We start from the raw sequence: 9,882 nt of genomic DNA on the forward strand, positions 1-9,882 counted from the left end.
GGCACATAGTGGGTGAGTCTGGACATAGTACCTTCCATTTTGAGAAAGTACTAGGTCCCAGGTAGGAGAACCTGGCCCAAGGAATGGCCATAAAGACTTTGTAGACAGAAACTGAAAACTCACTGGGATTGAGCTAGATCCAGAACCCTCAGGCCAGGCAGGCCCAAGAAGGCTTTGAGGGTAGAGTTTTTAATGAGATGTGAGAAATAGAGGATATTAGGCAATATCAGGATGGTCCAGAAGAGGTTAATAGGGCAATATCCCCAGAAAGTAGAAATAACATACCTTAAGAGGGTCTGGTAAACAGTAGGCAGAGGTCTAGGCAAGGTTGGCAGCAGCTTCAGTAAGCAATGGCAGTAAGCAACAAGGGGCTGTGCTAGACAGTAGGCTATGAGGCATCATTGAGTGTTGGACACAAGCCATAGACAGCTCTCTCTTCAGATAAGCTGACGGGCAAAACCAGAGAGTTCTGGCCGTGAACACATACAGATCTGAAGATAAATGGTAAAAGCAACAGAATTCCAGTCTTCAAAGGAAAAGGATACCAAGTATGAAGCTAAGGCAGGGGCCCAGGCTCTCTGGTAAAAAAGAGTAGGTAACAGACAAAGAATGAGCTCCTGGGTATCGAGGAAAAGGCCAGGGAATGGTTACAGGAAGGCATCAATAATCTATTTATAGCTTGGTTGGTGTTGCTCAGTGGTTGAACATTGGCCCATGAACCAAGAGATCATGGTTTGATTCCTGGTCAGGGTACATGCCCAGATTGTGGGCTCAATCCCCAGTAGGGGGGCATGCAGGAGGTAGCTGATTGATGACGTTTCTCTCATTGATGTTTCTATCTCTCTATTCCTCCCCCTTTCTCTCTCTAAAAACAATAAAAACATATTTTAAACACAATCTATTTATAGTAGGACTGAGGCATAGTCTGAGAAGGACTTAGAGTTACACTGCCTCAATGACCCTGGACCCTTTAAATCTCATTTGACTATAAATAGGATGGAGCTCAGAGTCTTGCTGAGTGGGGTGAAGTAGGATGATGGCCTACATTTGGAGGCACAGACACACATCTATAAATAAAGGAGGACTAAGGGAGCATGAAGTCAATAGTCAATCCCCTTATAGGGCTTGTGGACTACAGAGAAAACTTCCCTAACCAGAAGAAAACCTATAAGGAAAGCCCAGTTATACCTGTCACTACCTTTCTGATCTAGGGATCATGAGATGTGGATCTCTCTTTCTCATTCCACAGGGTATCAGTAAGAACCCTCCAAAGCTAAAGCAGAAAGAAACATAACACTAAATATCTCATAATCCTAGAATGGGATAGCTGGAAGAGTTCAGCCCCCAGCACTAAAAAAGTGGGGAACCTGAGATCTAGAGTCCATTCAAAGACCTGCCCAAGATCAAATAATCAATAGAGGCTGGGACATAGATTTCCTGATTCTCGGCTCGAAGTTATTTCTATTAAACCCCCAAAATAAATAATCCAATAAACACAGAAATTGGAAGACAGCTTTATGACAGACCAATTTCTATCCATGCTTTGGACAATCAAACTGACTTATCTCATTTGATTTCAAAACACACATACATAGATGTAGATTTAGAGGGTAGAGAGACAGCAGCCATCTGTATATACTAGTATAAAAGGCTAAGCAACTGTCAGACCATTCAACCAGTAGCTATGATGTGCAATGATCACCAGGGAGCAGATGCTCAACGCAGGAGCTGCCAAGCTGTGGTGACTTGGCGGCAGCGGTTCTCGGGTGATGCACCCCAGAACCAGAGAGGAGGGAGCCCGATTCTGGGATGCGTCACCTGAGAACCACCCTCTTGCAATCTGGGACCCCTCAGGGAATGTTGGAGAGCCAGTTTTGGCCCAATCCCTGCAGGCTAGTCTGAGGGAACCCCATCTGCTGGAGGGACCCCACAGACGACCTTCAAGCCATGGCTCTGTCCCAGGTGCTTGGGAGGAATGGTGGGAGGTTGGCTCCAGGGTGTGTCCGGCCTGTCTTGCCCAGTCCCGCCCTGCCAGCCACCTTCTAATTAATTTTCTTTCAATGTTCACAAATCCGTGCACCAGGGCACTAGTCATATATAATAAGTTAACTTACCTTCCAAAACCTGACTTGCTTTGTAATTTGAAAAATAAAGACCTATAATATGTACCCCACCACAAAATGTGCTATATATAGTAAATTTCAGAAGCATGTTAATCTCAAAATGCCAGTATTTCCCTGTTGCTATAGCTATGGCATCTGGTTAAATCAGAGTTCAGCAGCAGTAAGCAATGCTAACATTGATCCCAGCCAATTTTGTGCTTTGCTTCTAATGCAGGATGAGGAAAATGGAACAAAACAGTCACTTTCTCTTCCACTCCCTCCCAGGAGCAAAGTCCCTTAGCTAGTCAGGATTAGACAACATATTGACACCCCAACTAGCACCAAAAAACTGGACTCATGAGTACCAAAGTATTGATTTCATGGTACAAGCAGCTCCAGGTTTATAACTGGGAGCTACATGTTCAGGAAGTGCTAATATGCCAAGTTGCAATCTGCTCAATCAGAGAATTTTTTAAATATATTTTTAATCTATTTTTTTTACAGAGAGGAAGGGAAAGGGATAGAGAGTTAGAAACATCGATGAGAGAAACATCGATCAGCTGCCTCCTGTAAACCCCCCACCGGAGATGCACCCGCAGCCAAGGTACATGCCCTTGACCGGAATCAAACCTGGGACCCTTCAGTCCGCAGGCTGACACTCTATCCACTGAGCCAAACCGGTTAGGGCGATCAGAGAATTTTTATGCTTAATATAGTTGAAAGCTTGAATATCAATTCCTTTTACAAACATGCCATTTGAGGATTAATGGACAGCAAAAAATGAGGGCTTTCAAATGGATTCATCACTTTGGGCTCCATAGCTTTCCATTTGGAAATTTTCATTTTAAACTCCTATTATTTGAGGGCTTCTTTTATTTGTGTTTCAAAAGATGTTGTCTTAGGTAGGTTTCTCAGGTTTATGCACTGGTCCATTAATGGGCCTAGGCCCATTTTTTTAAAAAAGGGAAAATAGCAGATTTTCTGTACTCTTTTCTCATGTGTTAATTTTCTCTTGAAATTTGGTATGTTTTATGGGTAAACATATTCTAGAAAATACAATCTATATGTAAGTTTAAATGGGCTTTTCAAAAAAAATTATTCATACACAGCTATTGAGCTTGTTCCATTGATGTTTAAACAAATTGATAATTGATACTTCCTTGTAAAGAAGTTCTGATAGCCATTCTGACAGATGTGAGGTGATATCTCATTGTAGTTTTTATTTGCATTTGCCTGATAATTAGTGATGCTGAGCACCTTTTCATGTGCCTGTTAGCCATTTGTATATCTTCTTTGGAAAAAGGTCTATTCAGATTCTCTTACACCTGTCAGAATGGCTGTTATCAAAACCAAAAAAAAAAAAAAAGGAACAAGTGTTGGTGACAATTTGGTGCAGCCACTATAGAAAAATGTAGGAAGGTTCTCTAATAAATTAAAAATGGAGCTACTATATGATCCAGTGATTCCACTACTGGTATCTATCTGAAGAAAACTAAAACACTAATTTGAAAAGATATATTCACCCTTATGTTCACTGCAGCATTATTTATAATAGCCAAGATATGGAAATAACCTAAGTGTCTACTAATGGATGAATGGATAGAGAAGATATTATATAATGAAATGCTATTCAGACACACAAAAAGAAAGAAATCCTGCCATTTTCAGAACATGGATAGACTTTGAGGGTATTATGCTAAGTGAAATAAATAAGTCAGAGAAAGGCAAATACCACATGATTTCACTTATATGTGGAATCTAAAGAACAAAGTAAAACAAACAAAAAACAAAATAAAGCCCAGACTCAGAGATACAGAGTACAGATTGGCGGTTGCCAGAGGGAAGGGTAGTTGGGAGGGGGACAAAATGGAAGAGGAGTAAGAAATAGAATCTTCCAGTTATAAAATAAATAAGTCATAGCAATATATTGAACAACATGAGGAATCTACTCTAATAAAAGACAAAGATGTTAATTGACCGTACATTTGGTATGCCCAAGCCATGCCCACCAGCCAATCAGAGTGACTATATGCAAATTAACCCAACCAAGATGGCGTCCAGCAGCCATGGAGCTGGAGCAAGGAGGAGGCTTGGTTGCCCCGGCGATGGAGGAAGCCAAGCTTCCCGAGGCCGGCTGTAGCCTCCACAAAAGGCAACAAAGTTTCAATTATAGAAGCTAAATCAATCCCAGATACCTGCTTCCAACCAGCCACCACTGGGAGCTTGGGTGGCTGGGGGCTGTGGCCAGCCTGCAAACAGCCATCAGCCCCTCACCCAGGATGGCCACACCCTCATGGGGTGAGGGTCCCTGCTGGGGGGCTTGGCCAGCCTGAAAACGGCCCTCAGCCCCTCACCAAGGCTGGCCAGGCACCCTAGCAGAGACCCCCACACTGATCTGGGACACCCTTCAGGGCAAACCAGCCGGCCCCCACCCATGCACCAGGCCTCTATCCTATATAATAAAGGATAATTTGCAAATTGACCCTAACAGCAGAGTGACTGGGAATCACTGGTCACTATGACACACACTAACCACCAGGGGGCAGACGCTCAATGCAGGAGCTGCCCCCTGGTGGTCAGTGCGCTCCCACAGGGGAAGCTCTGCTCAGCCACAAGCCAGGCTGACTGCTGGCAGTACAGCGGTGGTAGTGGGAGCCTCTCCCGCCTCCTCAGCAGCACTAAGGATGTCCGAGTGCAGCTAGGCCTGCTCCCCGCTGGCAAGTGAATATCCCCCAAGGGCTCCCAGGCTGACAGAGGGATGTCTGACTGCCAGCTTAGGCCCAATCCCCCGGGGAGCGGGCCTAAGCCAGCAGGTGGTCATCCCCCGAGGGGTCCCAGACGGCAAGAGGGCACAGGCCAGGCTGAGGGACCCTCCCGACTGCACAAATTTTTGTGCACCAGGCCTCTAGTCTAATAATAAAAACATAATATGCTAATTAGACCAGACATCCTTCCAGACCAAGCTGTGATGGCTGGAGGCTGAGGTAGAGGAGGTGGCCGCCATGGTGGTGGGGGCCAAGCCCCTTGCACGGATTTCATGCATCGGGCCTCTAGTCCTATATAATAAAAGCCTAATATGCAAATCGACTGAACAGCGGAATGACTGGTTACTATGATGCGTACTGACCACCAGGGCACAGACGCTCAATGCAGGAGCTTCCCCTAGCCCACAGGCCCAGGCCAGCCAAGGCGGATGTGAGTGCCCCCCCGCCGATTGCCCTGCTGGTCGCCCTGCAGAGGGAGGCAACCTGCAGTGCTGGTGGGGGGTGGGGCTGGCGAGCGGGTGGCACCAGGCCAGCCAATGTGGGTGCAAGCGGGGGGGGGGTGCCCTGATCACCCCACTGGTTACCCCACAGATCAGCCCTGATTGCCGGCCAGGTTTCAGGACCCTACCAGTGCACGAATTTTGTGCACCAGGCCTCTAGTACCTTAATAAAAATAAATACAATAGCTGTAGGACAGTGGTTCTAATTTCCGGAGGATGAGGCCCAGAAATCAGGATTTTAAAAAGATTCCCAGGTGATTCTAATGTGCAGCCAAGGTTGAGAACCACTGCTGTAGATCTCCATATTTAAAAAAAATTCTGATAGCAGACTATATAGCACATCCTTGACAGGAGCATGTTCTCAGAATGGTACCTCCTCTCTCTGACCATTTTGGAGTGTGATGCATCCCTAATTGACTAACATGTACTGGTTTCTGATAAAATGTCTGCAGTGCTTACGCACTGTGATATATTCATTTAGTCTGGGTTGGCAGACATAACTATGATATTTGACTCCTCTGCCTTTAAGCTTGAATGACTTTCATCTGGTCATACAGGTCAGTCCTCACGTTTCAGAAAGTCCTTCACAGAGACAGAAACAAGCTTTGGTCATCTTCACACAAGGCCAATTGCTCATCTCAGTTACTATAGTTCTCACTTTTAAGCTCTCAGCTTGAGAGGGTTTTAGATTCATGGGAGGTCTGTGACTATGATCTTTTAAAAAACTATATAAATATAATATCAGAGGTTGGCTTTCTTTATTTTTTTTCCAATAAAAATTATCTATGGGATGCCTTCAGAATGTGTGCCATGTGTACAGTACATGAGAATCTTAGCAACAGCTCCGCATTTCCAACACTTGACAATTCATGCACATTGCTCACATGTCAGGAAGAATTCTGACATTTTGAATTTCTATTTATACTGCTATGGCAATATTTTCATCACACTATATGCATTATTGGACAATATGTCCATTCCTATTCCTAAATGTCTTATCAACATTGCCATGTTATTAAAACACTCAGAGTATAACTTCCTTGCAATGACAATTAGTGATGCTGAGCACCTTTTCATGTGACTTACCCTATTGGTGTTCACATCAACTCAAAACTCAAAATGGCATTAACTACTAAGTCTTGGGTGAATATGGCAAGGGTGATTTGAAGAGCAATTCAAGAACCTTAAAAACTTTTTCATATAATTCCATACCATTTGAAATACATTTCAGAGTGAAGTATAATTTGTTGACAGTAATTAGAGAGAAGGTGGTAAAAGAATATTCTTTATTAGATGACTCTGAATTGTATCCCAAGTTAAGGAAACACGTGATTAGGAGAAAAGTACTGAATTGGAATCAGAAGACCTAGGTTATTCTTTGCTCTGCCACTTAGTAGGTGTAAAACATGGGGCCTGTACCTTGACTCTGATCCTCAGTCTTTCCATTTGTAAAATGATGAATCTGGACCAGCTGATTTTAAAAGTCCTTTTCCATCCCAGAGTCCGTGGTTTCCTAACATTTTCATTCTGAAAATCATGGTGCAAATCATCTCTAGTTTTCTGATATCCATGTTAATGGCATCAGTACCAGCCCTAACTGATTTAAGACTTAAGTTTCTGAAATTGTATTACTAGACTAGCCTTTATTACCTCAGTCTCAAATACTACCATATGATTCTTTTCCAAGTTGCTTTTAATTTGAGGTTCCTTTCATATAACTCATTGAATTTGTCTGGACCAATAAAAAGTCACAAGAGAAGAAACTGACATATTTTACTCCATAGGAAGCCTTGTGTGGGTGGGAAACAATGTCATTTGATGAACAGATGAAGGAACTTTAACATTTATTCTAGATGATAGAAGACATAGCAGTATGTGAAAGTTGCTTTTAAGTATGTGAAGAGCTTTCACATTGGCAAAGGATTTGACTTGACCTGTTTGTCCCCAAAGAGTTCAATCTAGAATCAAGTAGTAGAAGATATTAATGGGTGGATTTGGGTGCAGACTAAAAACTTTTCTGATAGAGCAACTTGACAATGAAGTAAGCTGCCTTGAGATATAATGTGCACTCTGTCATTGGAGGTATTCAAAGAAAAGGCTAGACTACCACAGGCAGGGATGCAAACAAAGGTACTAAGCCTAAGCTAGCTGATCTTTCAGACTCCTTCAAACTCTGAAATTCTACAAGCTCATTTCTACTCTCACTCCCTCTCTTCCATCCTCTCATTTCCTCCACTTGACCTCCAAACCCACTCCAAATAGTCATGTCAGACAGGTCACCTAAATTTACCCCTATTCTCTATCCCCCACTGACTCTGCTCTAGTTCCAGCTCCCATTCTTTCTCACTTGGGACTAGCAAAACAGCTGATAACTGGTAGTGCAGCTTATAGCCTCTCTCCCTCTATCCAATTTCCACATTGCTGCCAGAATAAACTAAAATAAAAAACTTATAACATTGCTTCCATTTTTAAAACTCTCCAGTGTCCTCATATCATTTTATAGGGGGAAAATTCAAATTTCTTAGCATGGAAGGCAAGTCTTGCAAAGGCTGTCTTTAGCCTACCTTTCCAGCCACACACTCCAAGCCTTAGTCAAAATAGACTGCCCACCAGTGTCAGAATATCCCAAGGCACTTTTATAATTCTGCACTCTTCTTCTATTTTTCCTGTTTCCCTCTTGTGCACCTGAAAACTCCATTCAGCCTTCAAAATCTAGCCAATGTTCTGTAGGTTTGTTTGTATCACTGCCACAGATTGAATGAGTTGCTCCTTTATCTGTGTGATGCTATCATTTTTTAAGTACCTTAACACATCTTATTCTATGATGATGCATTTGGTGAACTGTGTATGTGGCCATGTTTGGAAGCACAGGATGCAAATATGCCCTAAATGAATTCCCAAGCTTTTGGATTTAATCTTTAATGTGGCATTGCTGAGTTTGTAAACTATTTAGCTTCTTTAATAATACTTTCCTATGCTTGGGCCTCAATTCGATTCTTACATGCTTAGAATAGAAAGGTTTTATTATTATAATTTTTTCTTAGAATTTTAAAACATTAGTTGCTACAGCATCCTGAGGAGAAAGATGTTGTTGTGAAGAAAAATGCAAATGGCTTGCTTATAGAATACAGTGAGTCAGTAGCAGATGAACAGGAGTAATTTAATTTTGCAGGGTTAGACAATATAGAATGGAAATTGATTCTAAAAATGCTTTTATCTTTCTAAATGATCAATTCTACTTCTTTCTGTTCCAGATTAGGGTTTTATCAGGTCAGGGCAACAGGCTGAGAGCAGGTGAGAAGTAAAGAATGATGAAGCCAAAACAGAGTAGCAGAGAAGGCTGGTTCCGGAGGAATGAACAGAAAGCAAAAGGTTACACACACTGGTGGGCAAACCCAGATGGGAAGCCCTGAGACCATCTAAATATCTACATTTATGCTTATGTGTATACAGTCTCACTCTGGAAGAAACCATAAAAAGATGGCTGTAGCAGTTGACTCTGGAGGAGGTAACTAGGGAACATTGGACGATCTAGGAGAGGGGGGGCTTATATTTCACTGAATATACTTACTTTATTTGTATTTTATAATACATGTCTTATTTTACCAAAAAAAGCATATAAAATGAAGATAAGTCACAAGATACTCAAGGTCCAGAAAACCAGCAAGGCTGTCCTGACCTAAGCAAACCAGGCAAGCCAAAAAATAAGGCAATGCCCCTTGACCCTGATCCTGAAGGTAGCACTACACAAATTGCAAGTACCTATATTTATTTCCTTCCTACTTTGCTGTATAGTAATTCCAAGCAAGCCTGATCTGGATAACTGTAAGTGTACCAGTAATTGAAAATACTTGGCTGGACTGAAGATAAGACAGAGAGCAAATGAGGTTTTTCTGGCAGTGTGATGGTTAATTTTATGTGTCAAAAGACTGAGCCATGAGATGACCAGATATTGGATTAAACATTATTTCTGGGTGTGTCTGTGAGGGTGTTTCTGGAAAAGATTAGCATTTGAATTGATAGAATGAGTAAAGCTGATAGACCTTTCCATATGGGCGGGCCTCATCCAATCTATTCAGGGCCTGAATAGAACAAAAAGGCAGAAGAAGGTTGAATTTGATTTCTGTATGACTGATGGAGCTGGGATGTCAATCTTCTCCTGCCTTTGGCACTCCTAGTTCTCAGGCATATAGACTCGGGCTGGAATCTACACCATTGTCTTTCTGGTTCTCAGGCCTTCAAACTATATCACAAGCATTGCCCAGTCTCCAGCTTGCAAATGGCAGATCCCGGAATTTCTCCTACTGGTTCTATTTCTCTGGAGAACTCTGACTAATATAGATTGCTTTGATAATTGGGTCCCTTAGTGTACATTAGCATATATTCTTGCAAAAGGTCTAATACAACTTTCTAAAAATCTATTTTAACAATGGTCATTTAAATGATGATGGCCACTTATGCCCTGTATGATAACTCAACCCCATCTTAGTGATAGATAAAATATACGCCATGTGA

The sequence above is a fragment of the Myotis lucifugus genome, unplaced genomic scaffold, assembly GCF_000147115.1.
Source record: "Myotis lucifugus unplaced genomic scaffold, Myoluc2.0 scaffold_40, whole genome shotgun sequence".
Lineage (NCBI taxonomy): Eukaryota > Metazoa > Chordata > Mammalia > Chiroptera > Vespertilionidae > Myotis > Myotis lucifugus.